The following is a 16,670-nucleotide window of genomic DNA, read 5'->3' as shown; positions in this document are numbered from 1 at the left end:
TGTGAGGAATATTTTTTAAATTTTTTTTTCTTCTCTTAGCTTTGCTCTTAAAAAGCCAGCTGAGTTCAGTTCTCCCAAGGCAGGAGGAACATTTTCTGTCAGTTTGATTGATCTGTGAATAACTCTGATGTTCCAAGGCATAATGTTAATAGAGTTTGTGGCATAAAGTCATATGAAGAAAATCTAAAAATAAAGAGCAGCTTGATTAACTTCCACAGCCTAAAAAGAGCACTGCTTGTGGAGCGGCCAGAGACTGGCTGTATTTGGAGAGGAGTTTTCTAAAAGGGGGAGCTGGAAATCACTGTGTCTGGAAACGGGACTAAATTGTCTTCAGAATAGTTTATTTTAATTGAAACCAAACTGAAAGTTTTCTTCCTGGGAAAGTGCCAGTCAGCTGTGGAGCCCATGCTATGTTGCTGGCAGTGCCTGGGTTTGGTGAGGGACAGCTAGGAGGGGAGGGCAGGAGGCTCCAGATGTGCTCACTGCCCCTGGAGGCCCCCATGGGCACTCCCAGACAAAGTAACCTGATTATTTGCATGGTGTAAAACTCTTTACTGATACTGCTGGATTTTTCTTGTGGTGTTTTTGGTCATGCTCCAATGCCTGACAGCCTTTTAAGTGAATAAATTTTTTTTCCTAACACCTGATCTAAACCTTCCCTGATGCAACTTGAGACCAGTTTCTCTTGTCCTATCGCTTGTTCCTTGGGAAAAAAGACTGACCTCCACCTGTCTGTAACCTTCTTCCAGGCAGTCCTAGACACAATTGGGCTGGTGGATCTTGGTCAAAGAGAAATACGATCATCTTGGTGAGCAGGATCAAGACCTGACTGCTGGAGTTGTCTCCTTCTCACTCCCCTGTCTCCAGAATCCAGAGGGGAGCATGTGCAGCAACGCCAGGGCAGGTCTCAGCCGTGGCTGGGGCAGGTCACACCCACAGCCTTACCTGCAGCCTGAGGAGACCTGTCACCTGGTGTGCTCCCCTGGAGACAGGGGATGCATACTACATTGAATCCATGCAGAACAGTTATTTTTCTGAGAGCAAGCCAAGGTTTTGTACTCTTACCTGGAGCTGGGAACCTGTCAGGAGCTCCCTGGTGTCTGGGAAGCCCTGTGCCTGTGAGGAGGTACAGGCATGGCAGAGGTGCTGGGTCTCTTAGGTGACTGACATCCTCCCACCGGAGACCACAAACCCCCTCTTCTACTTTCTTCTTCCCTCCATGCCTACTGCTGTTAGTACCAAGAGCCCACACAGCAGGTTGAGGGAGACATCTGAGCCATTCCTGCTTATTAACAATATTCACTATATGGCTGGAGCTTGTCCTCTTCAAGTGCCTGGAAATTTTGTGTGGGTGACCCTCTCCAGTCCAGATGTGAGTCCCCCTAATGTCCCTAATGAGAGATGGATGGGTTCCATATGCCATGGCTGTGCTGGCCACAGTGAGGGCTTGGCATTGTCAGCTGGCAATTTTGGTCCATGAGTCCTCCCCTCTGGACAGCTCTGGCTGAAAGCTACCAGGAGGAGGAAGGTCTTTACTTGCTATTTTTTCTTGCCTCCCCTCTCCTCTCTAAGTCCATAGTCCCATTCTCTTCAAAATCCTTTAATAATTGTATCCAAACCAAATGGGTGGTTTTGGATGGTTTGGGGTTAGTTTGTTTGTTTATTAATATTTCTGTATATAAACTCTCCAGTTTATATATATATATAAACTTGTCCTGTGCACTCAGTAGGGAAGCTATGAAGATTTTCTGAAGATACACTAAGACCATGCCTTACTGGGACTATGTGGTAGAAAGATTCATGACCTGATGACTTGGGATACCGCTTTCTCTCATACCTTGTCAACCTTTCCCTGTGTTTATATGTTTTTTTAAATAGCTGTGCAAAAAAGCAAGCTCAACCAACCAACCAACTAAAGGCCAGGACTGGAAAAACTTTTCAGATTAGAAAAAAATGCATGTGCTTGGAAACCAGATGTGGTTTTATTTGAAACAAAACAGAGCAATCACAGTTTATCTGGAGGAGTTTTTTTTTTTTTTTTTTTTTTAACAGATGAAACAGGTTCAATAGTTAAAGACTTGTAAGACTGGTAAGGAATTGTATCTTGTGACCACTGTTTTAAATTTTTAAGACACTGTTGTAATAGTGATAGAAATGTCCTCTGTACCTTTCCTTTTCAAAGGAGCCCCATTCTCCAAGTAAACTGTATTTAAAATGTATATAAATGTCTGTGACTGATGTGCATCCCCAACCAGTTTGTGATGTCAGGTTAATGATACCATCTGGGTAGGGCAGCTCAGTCCTTGGTGGCCACTTCAAGTCTGATTGGGAAAGCACTGGATCGAGGTTGCTGCCAGGGGATGGCAGTTCTCACCAACATGAGATGCGTGGAGCAGAAGAAAAGTTTGAGATCCTTTTCGTAAAGGAAAGATGAAATTTTGTTCTTGTTGGCCTCGTCATCAGAGACTCTCTGGTATGTCAGCTGGAACACAGGATGGATCTCCACTGAGCAGTAGATGTTAGACTGCTCTTGTACCAACACGAAGGCAGATGCATTTGAAAAAGTTTGTATGATGACTGCTTGCTGTTTCTTCTGGCTCTGAATTTATTGTTCATCAGAGTTAAATTCATAAAAATGCGTAAGTTGCAGATGGGGAAGTGATAGAGGAAATGCACCACTCAAATATGGGCAACTGACTTCAGGGAAAAAAAGCCACTAAGTGGGAAAGATCGGAAATATCCAAGAGTTTTTTGTGGAAGAGAAGAACTCTAGGTATCTCTACCAAGGCCAGGTTGAATGAGGCTTTAAACAACTTGGTCTAGTGGAAGGTGTCCCTGCCCATGGCGAGTGGGCTGGAACTAGAGCATCTTTAAGATCCCTTCCAAACCAAACCGTTCTGTGATTCTCTGAGGTATTTCACTATTTGAGTGAGAAGCACAGGAAGATTGGTGGCTGGCTGAGCAGACTGAGATATCGATCTAGCACTGCATTGTGTTTTCTTATGATATAGGATAATGATGCATTGTCTTTCACTTCAGGAAATAATGGCTTAAAACGTTTTTGAGCAAAGAGGCTGTTGACTGTAGAAAAAAAATTAAATGGAAGTTAGATGAAACTGGCTGGAAGAGATCCTGGAATTTAAAAGGGCTATTGTAAAGTAGGTGTTGGCACTTTTTCAGTGAGGGTGTGCCACCCTGTAGCCTTTTTTTCCTAAATTAGAGGTTGCATGTGCCAGTAGAAATTGAGTGGAAGCTGAGAGCTGCTGCCTTTTGCAGAGTCCAGAGAATGCTGCAAGGTCCAGCTTTGGGCGTGTCCGCTGGAATGTTTGGGATCAGTCCTGGGGGGTTTGTACTGCACACTGCCACTATTGGTTGTGCAGAACTCTGTGGTGCTCAAAACAGATGGACTATGGAATAACTTACTGTTTCTTCACAGCTTAGTCTTCATAAAGTAGATGTCCCACACGTCATGCCTTTGTTTCTAACAGGCTCCGAGTTTTATGCCTGTCCTATTTCAGATATGACATTACCAAGGAAGATGGTGAAAAGGTTGTGCTTTCACTCCATGGTACTTGGAGCCCTCTCAGAGTAGCATCGCTCACCCACCATGGTGGCATTTATGTGACTGTGTTGCTGGTGTGGTGAACAATTTATGGGAGATATTATTAGCACCTTGTAAATCCCAAGGACAGCTGAACACAGCCTTTTATAATCTATCATACAATAGCCTTCTGTTCACAAAAGTGTGAAAATCATTGGTTTGCATGTAGACTTCCTTAGTTAAAAACAGTCTCTGGTTTGGTAAATGTCATTATTATTTTAATCAAATGAAGCTTCCTTTACACTTTTTGCAATCTGCTGTTAAGAAAAATCCACCTTTATTAAGCATTCTTTCTTAATACTTTCTCAATCTTCATGGTCCAGAGCACAGTTGGGGAGGAACAAGAGAAGAGAGTTAAAAGTGGATACTTTCTCCTAACTACTCCACTTTTCTTTTAAGAACTTTTAATGAGAAGCCTTCATTTTTCAATAGCAACTCGTATCTTTCCTTTTCCTGCATTCGTTTCTCCTGGCCAAAGTGTGCCATTAAAGAATAATAATGTTCCTGGCATTCTGTGTATTTTTAAATGCAAAGAAATGGTTGGACTGAAGAATAGCGTGATTGTAAAGCTTTGACTCTTTGTAGGTGCATGTGCATTTGATAGTGCAAAGTCTGAACTATACTTACAGCTTTCTTAGATCAGCTGGCATTCCCTTTGAAGGGACACTTGTCATTTTTTTTTATTTTGTTTGCCTCTGCCTGGAGGCAGCATATATTAAAAATAATAATAAGTGCTTCCACCAATGCCTGATAGAACAGTTAGCAGGTTAGTCGTCAGATGTAGAAATACCTGGCGTTTTCAAAAATTAGGACTCAAACGCCTCTCAGGATCTGTCTCCTCAATACTGGTGTTACTGTTTCATTAGGTTGGGATTTTTTCCTGTGGCATATGAGTCCTGCTCAATCCAGGAGCTTTCAATGCTGGGTTTCAAAGCACCTCTAAGTCTTGTGGAAATGTTGGCCAGACTTTCTTTGCTGGAACAAACACACCATTTCTGTGCTTCACAGCTTAGGAGTTGGTAAGGAAGATGCCTACACAGGAGCTCTAGGCTTCCTGCCATCTAATGTTAGGGCAGCTTGAAAAGCAAACATTTAGTAGAAACAAATGAATTGAATTCAGTCAGCAAAGGAATTGGCTACCAAAAAAGAAAAAAAAAAAAAAAGGACAGATCTTGGTATTAGTCCTGTGTCAATAAATCACATGTCTTATCAAGTTTCAAATATTGATGATTATTTTCTTTGACTGTCTTTTGATGTCCATTTTCTGAAGTTGAGGCAGAGATAGGAGAGTAGAACTGCCAAGAATTTCTTTTTTAACTTCATTTTCTTCCACTGAGAAAGCTAATTGTATCTCTTTCTGAACCACTTAATTCACTGCCTGTCATGCTCTTCTCTCAGTGTAAACTTCCTTGGGGCTATCGCCACAGTCCCAGCAGAGGAGGAAATTAGGGTCTCTTACAGAAATAACCTACAGCTTACATAGCATAAACAAATATTGGAAAGCAAACACTGACAGGTTTGGGAAAAGTGTTTTTTAAAAAAAGGAAAGTAATAAAAAAGAAAAGATTAAATGTGAACATAGTGCCTTGCAGTGTTTAAAACACTTCCTTATAGTCTGTCAGGCTACATGTTCAGGACCTTTGATCAGGAGGGAGGTTGTTTATTTCCTGTACAAACCAGCTTATACATTGATCAATGCATTGTTGATATAGTGAAGGTATTCATTCCCTTTACTGGTCTCTTTGAGAGGCCTTGGACTTGACAGCAGTATTGTGAGCATTAACGTGGGTATCGGGGTCATGGAGAAAATGCAAAGAGGAACAAGAGGATGGAGTTTGATCACCTGTTTAAGGGAAGACTGCTTGGAGGGGTTTCTGTGGAAAGAAATGCCGTGGGTGCCGTGGGGTGAAGGTTGTTCACACTTCGAAGAGACCGTTTGGGAACCATTGGCTTAAATCAACCATTTTCCTTGCCGTACTGGGAAGACCTGCTGCAAGACTCCTGTAATAGGAGTTGTTTCTGACTGGTCAGACCCTGTGGGAAGGGGAAGACATTAATACTAAAAGAAACCAACAAAACTACAAAAAATCCTTTAAAATATACCATCTGCCTTAAAACTTTGCTGCATTTTGGTGCAAAAATTTAGTGTTTTCCTCAGGGTGGACCTGAATGCAGAGTTATGCAAAGAATAACTTTAACTTTGTATGCACAGTAATGAGATCTAAAATAACTATTATTAGAAAGGCAAACTTGCTTAGCTGGAAAGTGAAGGATTATTTACTTTTTGTCCCAGCTGTTTTAAGTCTGAGGCATCAGGCTTAAAGTGACCTGCTGGAGATCTGTAATGAAGCTGTGCAGTTTGCTACCACTGGATCTTGTGGAGGCCAGAAGTTTTTGTGCCATCAGACAGCATCTGTACAAATTTATGAAAGAGAAATCATCAGATGCTCTTAAAAAGAGAAAAATCCCCTCCAGTTCCTGAAATATGGGAGCTGCAAATCACTCTGTTGCTGTCTATAGTTAATACAATGGATTTTGCCTGCTTTTACTCCACCATACACATTTTGTTGTGGACCACTATCAGGCGGTATTTGGGTTAGAGAAACCTTTGGCCTGACCTCTGTCAGTCATTCCTGTGACTCCTGGAGCAAAGGTTAACTGCAAACCACACTTTGGGAACCTTCGATCCCCACTCATTTTTAACAGAGCACTAATTCAATAATATTATGGCTACTTGGACTACAACTAGGTGGGATGAATTCAGTTTTCCATCTCAGTCCACACGTTTCCTTTGTCACATAAAGTTCTTTTCCGTCTTTGTGAAGCACTCTGTAAAACATGAATAATGGCTTTTCTCTCTATGTGTATATTATTTCACCTAAAAACCAGCCCCCCAGCATGTATTTGAGCACTGCTTTGGGGTTAGTGGGCATTAAATATCAATACTATTATCCCACCAAGAGGAGCAGGAGGTGTAATTCCTTCATCCATCATCTTCCTTGAAATGAGTGATGCAGGGTAGGAGCCTCCTGTTTGCAGAGGGGGCAGGCTGTTATCTGTTAATATGGCAGCATTTCACCAAATGATTAGACTGTCAGAATTGCAGCAATTTGAACACGCTGAGCAAGCTTTTATATACACAGGAACAAGATGCCGGCATTGGATTGCTGAAGAGGAGTAACATGCAGTGGGGATTGACAAGTGCTTGGCAAACCCATATTCCTGGGGCTCATCAGACATTCACGGCTCTTATGCAATGCTGGTGAAGAGCATACTCAAGTGGCTTCATCATTGCCTGGGTGACATCTGGTGACATGCAGTTAGGCCTGTCATGTTTTTTTGGGATGAATTCATTTTCACAATATTTGAATGGAATCCATTTATGCAGAGTGGAAATATTCTGGCATATGCAAGTGATTTTCAAGACTAATATTTTTGGTCCATCTTTTATTTGGTGACAAAATTGTAATTAGCTGCACTTAGCCACGTGCTATTTTATGGAGTAGTTTTCTGGATTTCTGTGCTTCTTACTGGCTCTGCTCCTCCTCTGCTCCCTCCTGATGAATGTAGCTACAACTGTTGGGATGAGGAGGAGGGAGCACAGGTACACTTGGTAGTTTCCTGTGGTTGTAACTGGGGCTCCAGACAAATGTGTCTGCTGGCAAAAGCTGGCTTTTCTCTCCTTCCAGCAGCTGGAGAGTTTACATTGCACTAAACAGAGGCTTGCACACTAAGTGGTTTTTGATCCTCTGATATGCTTTGCTTCAGTAGTGGAGTATATTATTGCTTCTCTACCAAGTTAGTTGGTTGTTCTGCTTTGGTGTTGCTGAAGGCAAGTGTTGGGAATTGGGTGGTTTAGGTTTTTGTTTTCCTTGACCTCAGAAGACGACTGTGGGTTTGATCCTGCATTGCAGCCAAGCTGAACTCAGATTTAGGGTGGGTTAGGAGTCTGTTAGGAGTTTTGTTAGGAGCTTTAACTTGTTCTTCAGCCATCTGTGACAGAGGTGTGCAGAAAGTAGGATTTAACTGTATAGAAAATGCTTCTATGCTGTGCCACTCAGCCTGAAGCTGGGTGGAAGCTCCTTGGCCCTGTTCTGTTGATCAGTAATGTGTAACCTTTGTGCTTCTGATAACTAACGAAGAAGATCTTATGCAGTAAACCAGTGCAAAGTGTGTGGTCCTTGCAGTAGGTGAGATGCGAGTTGGAGCAGGAGTGCAGAAAGGCAAATGCACTTGGTCATTTTGTCCTGCTTCTGGTGGGAGCACCCTGAGAGCCACTGATGTGAAACACACACTTAGCAGCTTGGGTAAGGGTAAATCTGCTTTCTGTAGTCCTAGTCACACCCAAGTGCTGATGATTGTTTTGCTGAAAGGGGTCTTTTGCTGAAAGATGTGTCTAGCTGTGGAAAACAGGATGACAAGGGGGAAAAATGCTAAAATAGTGTTTCCAAATGTTCTTCTGCAGCTTGTTCCTCTGAGTCTTAATGCATGCTCCAGCTTAGGCTCCATTTAAGACTTGCCCCTTGGAGACAGGCTGGCAGGGCTCAGGTGTACTGCAGAGGCTCAGGGCAGACTCATTTCAGGTTAGCCTAAAGCAGCATGCCAGGTGAAGAAGTATTGTGAAACTCTATTTTAGCTATTTGCTTCTGTGTCTTTGAAAGAAGGTGATCATGAATGTAAACCCTCTTCTTTTTTTTTTTTCCCCCCAGTGCAGTACTGTTATGATTTAAAAAAACACCTCCAAAAACCTCATGTAAACTTCCGAAGTGCCTGTGACAAGGTAAGGATAATAAAAGGCTTCTCATTGTTAAAATGGGCATTTTGAGAGTACCATCAAGGCATTTTGGAGAATAGAGGTGTTTTATTTTTAATGAGAAGAACTAAAGAATAAAAAATGGTAGCCTTGGAGAATTGCAGATCAAAGGTTTCTTCATTGTAAAACAAATGAAAGGTTTCAGTCCTAGAAGTGATGAATAAATTGATTAATTTTTAATAGGAAGAACAGGCTATAAATGGTAATTTAGTTCTTTGGGGGAGAGAATCATTTAAGCACTGTTTAAAACGTCCAGATTTTTTTCCTGCGGAGATTATAATGATAACTGAGAGGAGGACTGGGAGAATGCACAGTGTGGCCAGGGCTGTTGTGCTCAGCACTGTTTCCACTCACCGCAGTGCTCGTGTCCTTCCCAGAGGTGAGAGGTGTATGCTGGTCTGCTTCTTGCAGAAGCTTGGTTGTGCCCTTTTCCTTTTACCAGGTGCATATGGGGACCTCAGCCTTGGGGGGGAAAACTGAATGCTTAAAAAAGAATTCAGACTTACCAAATGTGCCCATACTCACAGCGCCCCTGTGACTTGGCTTTGCAAGTGGCAAAGCCCGGGGGGAAATGGTTGGGATGAAATGTCCCCTGCCCCAAGCCACCCCTCTGCTCAGTGCCAGGGATGTGTGGAGGTGTGGGATTGAAAATGGACCCTCATGGAAGGAGTAGGTTGCCTGGGGTTCTGGTGCAGAGGGGTCTCAGGCAGCATGGGGCAGGCAGGAGGCTGGGGCAGGAAGGGCAGAGCTGGGAGAGGAGGACCATGGCCTCTGTGGTAAAGCAGGAATTACGAAGTGTAGGCTGGGGAAGGGGCACTTAATGGCATTCGCCCAGGGCAGCTCACTGCTACCAGACTGACAGGATGATGGGTGCTGACAAATTTGCATAATAGCACCGCTAATAAAGGCCTTGAGGTCCCTGCTGATTGCTTCTCCATTGCCCACTGCACACAGCCCTTGCATTGGGCTCATCCTCCTCTCTGTAGCTGTGACCCACTTTTCACATCCTAAACCCTATTTTGTTTGTCATTTGTGGGGTAGCCTGGCCCAGCTCTGCGAGGGAACCCTGTCAGCTCCTATATGGTGTTCCTGCATGGCCAGTGGCTGGGACCACAACCCACTGCTGTGTCCCTGCCTGGGCTGTGCCCTGGCACGTCTGAGCTGCCAGTATCCCAGTCTGCGTCTTCCAGTGATGCTGTCACGCTCACTAACTTCTTCCCCTTCCTTCTCTTGGCAGTGTTTTGAAAGTTAAAGAAAAAGAGAGGAAAAAAAAGGAAATATTTGCCTCTTGTTTCACATTAGTTCCCAGATTCTAATCTTTATTCATGTTTCCATCCCCTGACAGTTCTCTCCCCTCGCTTTCCTGTCACACCTCTCCCAAACCTGGTGGATGAAGAAGCTCCACCACAGCCCTTATGCATGGAGATGGACTCGCTTCACCAACCAGGGTGGCTGAGCCATGCCTCATGCCCCTGGGTAACAGCTATTTTGGAGAGAGAAATGTGCTACTGCTCACACTAGTGATTGAATTCTGATTTCTTTCTGAACCCGTAGAGCAATGCAGGAACCAAAATTAGTTGTATTTGCAAGGTTCAGAACAGGATCTGTTTTGCAAGTGGCCATGTCTCTATCACAGCTGAATATCTTTAATAATTTCAACAAAATAAAAAGCATAAAATGCCCACTTTGACCTAAACAAAAAGTGTGCTAAGAAAAGGCAATGGTTTTGATGAATGTTGCATTCTCATATCATTTTATACTGAAGTGGCTTAGGAGGCATGATGGGACTTGTTAGTCATGGGTATGATTTTTTGGTCAGCTTTCAGCTTACAGGGAGTCACAAATGTATGTGTGCATTCAGACCTTTGCTGTGTCACTGGATTCCTGATGATGTGCCTAAGCTCTAACAGCTGGTCACAGTGGTAGCAGGCTCCAAACTGAGAAGCAGGGTTGAGCTCTCCAACTTTAACCCTGTGGGGACTGCAGATGGGCAGTGTTAATACTGTGAGAAATTTTTAAGAGTTTTGTTTGTAGCTTAAATAGCAGCACTGCTCCCCTCCCCCCCTTGCACACTTTCCCCAGCCCAGATAATGAAAGGTGCACTGATAAGGTCTCATAATTTAATTTCTTAGCTTGCATCAACTTCAGGCGGTAAGTGGATAATTCAGTGTTATGAATTCAACATTAAGAGTGTAACTGAAGTTGATTTCTCTGTGCTGACCGGAATTTTATTTTTCGGCCCTGCCAAGGTTTGACCAAATGTTTGTTTCAGGTGGATTCTCTCATCCCTTTTAAGTACTCTTCAGCTTTACTTTGTATGGCTGTTCCAACTGGTTGCTGTTGGCCTGAAATCAAACCTAAATCCCGAAGAAGGTTAAACAATAGTGTCCAGAGCTTGCATTGGTACAAAAGTGGTTCACCTTGGGAAATTCATATCTATATCTAGCTCACTGTTCTCTTTAAGAGCTTATGGGTCTGATTCAGCCTTGTGTTTATTTTGCAGCATTGCTTTGGGTAGAGCTGCTGCTGTTTTCTCACTGATGTGTGAGATCAGAGCATGCCTTGTGGAGTTTAACTCTTTGCACTCACAGCAATAAGCTTCTGAAAGCTCTCTGAGCCAATTTTCAGCCAAGTGATATTTGCTGCTCCCGTTTTTCCCCTGCCTCTTCATCAGGGCAGTAGAGGGAACTCGAACCTCTGGAGAGACTGCAGTGAATGCTCAGAAGGAGCCCAGGCTTCTCAGTGTAGATTTTTTTTTCGAACAGGCTTGTTTGAATCCACACATTTATGCAAATTTTATTCAGTTTTGACCCAGTGAAAGGTTTTGCTTCAGCAGAGGAATAAACCCTTTAAATCTGATCAGCTTGGATGTTTTAACAGTGCTAATGCATACAAACCCAAACGTTGTATTGAGTCTGTCCACAGTTCCCTCCTCTCCCAGAAGCCTGGCTGAGAGGAATGTGCAGAGTAAACCAGCACAGTGAGAGTTGAGAGTTTCTACAATGTATGTGAGGATGTTATTTTCTTGAGTATATTTTAACCAGACACTTCCGCACCCCTGCTCACCATTTTTTATTATTTTTAACATCTGTGTTTTAAAGGAAGAAACTGAGAAGTTTCTTTGTCTGGCAGCGTAGAAATACCTGGATTCAGATGATTATGAGTTTAATTTGCTGGCCCTTAAATACTTGGCTTCGCTAACACTGCACTCTAGTGACTTGCACCATTGTGTTTGCTGTGCTCGCTCTTATCTTCCAGATTTGTGTTCCCCTAGATACTGCTTGTTCAGCGGTTATGTTCAGCTTAGCTTTTCAAATTTTGGTTTCCTGTCCATGCTCCAGCCTTCTGCTCATAGCAGAGGTTGAGCTCCTGCAGCTTTTTTCTGTTCCTCTGAGACCTGTCCGAGAGAGCTGTGAATCTACCTGTGCTGAATGTGTGGCATTGATGGCAAAACTGCTCATGCCACTTAATTCCAACTCTAGCAGTGATGGCGAAGCAATAACTGAAGGATTGCGCAGCCAGTGCTGGACAGAGCATCATTTAGTGATGTGAAATGTGTTTCTGACTTGGCTGGAAGAGGCTTTCATAGCTACTAACTCTCCTACACTTGTGGTTTACTTGCTTTTTTGTTTTGAATAACTCCACGTGAGTTTAAAGCTTGGGAAATGGAAAAAATATAAAGGGAAATACAGGAGGTGTGACAGTCAATCAGATGGCATATGGAAATGAAAATTGACAGGAAAAGAGGTCATAGCCATCAACACTATTATAGCAATGTGAAGAGATAAATCCAGAACCCATGTTGTAAAACTGTTCCTTTAATGGGAAAATTGAGAATTTCTTGGCACAACACTTCAAGTGTTGGAAATATAAAGTATGTAAAAAGAAATGGTATTTTCCTTTTGTATACACTCTTCTGTGGGCCAGCAAATGTGAAATATGATTACTTATGACTACTGTTCATTTAAAATTACATTTTATTACCAGTTTTATGGCTTAAGTTTCCAAAATTAAATTCTTTATTTATATAGCTGAGATTAGATTAAATTTGATATTCATCCTTAACACAATTGGTAAATTTGGATCTTTGTTCTTAATAGTTAGAGAATCACAGACTGACTGAGGTGGGAAGGCCCCTCTGAAGACCATCTAGTCCAAGCCTCTGCTCAGAGCAGGGCGAGTGAGAGCAGGTTGCTCACAGCCATGAGCAGTTGAACTTGGAACATTTGTGTTGAGGGAGACTCCAGGATCTCTCTGGGTAACCTGTGCCCATGCTTGACCACCCTCCTGGTAGAAAACTGATTGTGTGTTTTTTTTCTTATATTTAAAAAGAGTTTCCTGTATTTCCATTTGTTCCCATTGTGTCTTGGCCATAATAATATTCCTCATACAAATAATTTGTATTCCACCTTTTTGTTAAATTATGTTGGCTCATTCATCCTTGTAATTTACTGAAAAAATTAGAATGATTTTTTTCATAGGGAATGTAGCTGAATCAGGGCAGAAATATTTTTTTTCCAGAAATCAGAATGTGAAGTTAGGTCTTCAAAAACTAGTGTATATCATTGAATAAGAACTCTCACCACTTCCACCCCATTTTTATGTGTGAGAGGGTTGTTGATCCCCCACCACCCCATTAAGGGTTATATTTATGACCAAATAATATTTTATAAGATCTTTATAATAAGTTGCCTCTTCAGTGGATGTATTATGTCATAAAGTTTACTAGATACAAGATCAGATTTCTGATTTTTTAAGAGTATAATAAAAAATAAAACTTCTGTGGGGAAAAAAGAAAGGCAGTAACAGCACTAAGATCTGAAGCCTCTTTCCCCACTTTCCTCTACCTTAATTAACTTAAAATTGCACTGGACAATCCTCAAGTAATGTGCAAAAGTGTCATTTAATAGATAGAAATTATTAAGAAACTTTCAGCTGTCCTCTGGGAATATGCCTTAGTGCTTCTGTGTTCTTAAGACTGCCAAAAATATCCCCAGCAATTCTCAAACTCTTTTGGCAGATGAAGGCAGAATGACTGGTTTTACAACAATCAAGATCAGATGGTGGCAGATCTATCATACACTTTTCTATATTAAGAAATATGTACACTGGGAAATAAGCCGTGATCATATGTTCCTTCTCTTTCCATCAGTTTGTTGCTAGCGAGTTACCGAGAGCATTAGCGTCTGTGAAAGATGGAAGACAGTAAGAGTTCAAATCAGTCGTGCTCTACGTGCTTTTTATTTCAAGTATTCTTAGTGTGGTTTCACTGCTGTCTTGGGGGGAAAAAAAGGTTCAGTTTTCTCTTTCACCTAATATTGAGAAACTGTCAGACACACTTTGATTCTTCCATGGCGTGAAACAGTGGTGACCACAAAGAAAAAGACACCTTTTCTGCTAAGTCTTTGTTTTGTTCAGTAAGAGGTGAGCTTATACTGTTGGCAAGAGAGACTGCCTTTGTTCTGCTAAGATGTATCATTTTAGCCATGGATGAGTCTTGGCAAACAAAAGCATTTAATTTTCTATCCCAACTAAGCGATCTTGTGAGAAACCACAGCTAACACCACAGAGCATTTCTGCTGCATTTGCAGGAACAACCTTGGCTCTTTTGGTATTTGCCTATTTCTTTTGAGAAATTCCTACACCTTTCTTTGTCATTTTTGTTTTACTAAGGGTTTTGTTCTTAGAAATTGCTCTTATATTTTTCTTGTAGTTACCTTTATCTTTGAGCAGTTTTCCAGTCCACCAGAAGCAGTTGTAAAGTTGATTCTGCACAAACTTTATGTAAGCTTGATACATGCCTGTAAAGTTGTAATTCCATTCATGATGAAAATGCAAAACCTCCTTTTGTCAGGGTGTGCACTCAGTCTTGCTGATGTTTGCTACCGTCACGGTGATTTGAGTCCTGTCCTATTTGGGGATGTAGTTTCACCAGCTAAAATGGACAGTAGTATCTGCATCCAGTTTTAAATCAGGACGACACTTATCTTCCTTCATTGTCTTGAGCCAGACTCCATGTCCAATCAGGCATCCTCTAGTCAAAGATAAATGAATTGTCTTAGATCTGAAAACTCTGTATGAGGAGTCATCCTAGTCTCAATTCCTTTAGGAAGTTTGTTCCACAGCTACAATTCAAAGCTTGACTTTTGGCCTATCCGTCTTGTTTACAAGTCTACATGCAAAATAATAAAAGGATTCAAAAATTCCTTTTCCTTTTGTTGGAGCTTTGTAATATAAGCTTTAATTACTTTCCTCCGTTATAAAGAGCCCAGGTCTGGATTCAGGAAACAGGGATGCTGCGAGAGCCCAGAAGGTTGATGGTTTGTTATAATTATTCAGGAGTCCGCTGATGGGAATGCCTGCCCTGGTGTTCCCAGCATCTGGCCTGTGTCAGGCTGAGAGGGAAGCTCCATCCGTTTTTTTTCTCTTCTTTTTTTTCCTTCTGATCCAGAGGATAGCCGCAGGAGGATACCTCCCTGGCTCCCAGCCAGACCCTGGAGCGGTGCTGCTTTCCTCTCGGTTTCCCCACGCGGTTTGTGCCTTCGCTCTGCCATCTCCTTAGCAACTCGGAGCACACCAGCAGCACACAGCCACACAGCCCCCGGGAGCTGCAGCTCTATTTATAGGCAGGCGAGCCTGGATGAAAATTTCCAGAATGCTCTGGTAAGGCCTCTACGGGCACAAAAAACTTATGGGTCCTGCTAAAGGATCTGGCTTGGTGCTGTATCTCAAAGTCCTGCCCTTCTCAGGATGCTCAGCCTTTGCAGTGAAACACACTCACTCTGATACATAGCGAGCATTTGCTGTTTACATAGCTGCTAATTAACCTTTCAGGAATTATGTTCTCTGTAACCCAGGTTAGGAAGTGAAATGCAGGTGCAAAAACAACAGCCTGGGGTAATACCATGTTGTAACAGGCAAAGTCTCAAGGATGATGCCACGTCTATGATGTTTTGTTTTGTTTTGTTTTGTTTTTATTTCAGGGATATGACTTAGTGAAATCTTAGAAAACAGGAGAGGAAAATATTTTTTCTGAGCTTTGTGGTTAGGTTTTTTTTTTTTTTAATTATGTTTCTTCAGGCTGAATTCTACATCAAAACCAAGATTTAATCACTGGTTATATTGCTTACTGTTGTTCTGCGAAGGTTTATTGATTCAAGCATTTCCCGTAGTCATATGGCTGAGAAATTAAGTAAAGAATGTGTGGTGGTGCTAAGAACGACTCCAAGTGTTAAAGAAGTAAATGATAATCCATTAAAATGGGTTGGTTGATGACCTTGAGTAGGATGCCTGTTTTCATGAGCTTTTTGTGTATACTGAGCTGAAACTGTGAGATGCCCATGAAGGAATTTAGTATTTATTGGGAGATAATATTGTTTAGGTGAATCTGATGAGCTTTTTGAAGATCCTGAAGTTCCTGTATCTAGTTGTACGAAAACTTTGTACTTTTTTATCTGGGCAAAATCATAATTAAAGACCTCCATAGGTTAGTGAGTTTTTTTTCTTTTCTTTAATCCTTTGTATCTGGACCTCATATACCAGCATAGGAGAATTTTGTGTCCTGATCCTAGGGCGTCCCTCCCAGATTTCCCTCATAACCTGCATTCCCTGCAAATGACTGCTAATGGGAATAACCTTGGTAGGAAATGTCACTCCGCTTTTGAAATACTCTTTGATGTCTCAAAGTCATGACTGGAATTGTTCTCCTGGACACCATGGTGAGAAAATAATGCCTGTCTTAGACTGGAGTAGCAAGGAAAGTCCAAAGCAGCATTTCACCTACTCCCGTTGGTAGGAATATAGGAATTACATGCTTTTGTGTGTGCTTCTACATGCAAGGAGAACATGGTGAGGTGAAGGCATGCACTGTATAGGCAGGCTGATTGACAGCCCAGCTGGTGCAGATCAGTAATTGGAAATTCATTGCACATAAATCTTCTAGTACTTACCGTGAGACATGGGAAGGAGAATATCTGAGCTCTGAAGCAGTTAACTCTTTCAGGGCCATCTGTGAAGATGTTCAGCTTTCAAAGTAGCAAGACTGTTCAAGTATTTCTCTTTAAATCCTTCATTTTTTGTTGTAGCAGGAAGAGTTCTGGTGGAAGAAAAAGCCACCATTTGCTTCAGTTGATAGCATTTAGGTGAACAGCCTTAAATATTTAATATTTATTTCTTTTACAGTGCAGCTTCAGATTGTCTTGGAAAATCATCTTTGTATTTGGTGGTGAACACATTTTTGCCTTTACAAAATGCATC

At 42.0% G+C, this 16,670-nt stretch overlaps 1 protein-coding gene across 2 annotated transcripts in view; it reads left to right on the top strand.

The window, feature by feature from the left end:
• FAT3 (FAT atypical cadherin 3) overlaps positions 1 to 16,670 on the top strand; it is a 401,816-nt gene that overhangs the window by 40,184 nt on the left and 344,962 nt on the right. For both annotated transcript variants that reach the window (XM_069015510.1, XM_069015500.1), the window contains exons 2-3: positions 8,311 to 8,381; positions 14,866 to 15,077. The gene's annotated coding sequence lies outside the window, so the exon portion shown is untranslated. The remainder of the gene's footprint in view (positions 1 to 8,310; positions 8,382 to 14,865; positions 15,078 to 16,670) is intronic.

This window comes from Aphelocoma coerulescens, chromosome 1 (assembly GCF_041296385.1).
Source record: "Aphelocoma coerulescens isolate FSJ_1873_10779 chromosome 1, UR_Acoe_1.0, whole genome shotgun sequence".
Taxonomy (NCBI): Eukaryota; Metazoa; Chordata; class Aves; order Passeriformes; family Corvidae; genus Aphelocoma; species Aphelocoma coerulescens.
Note: the sequence above shows the minus strand (reverse complement) of the source record. Positions and strands in the feature narration are given on the sequence as shown.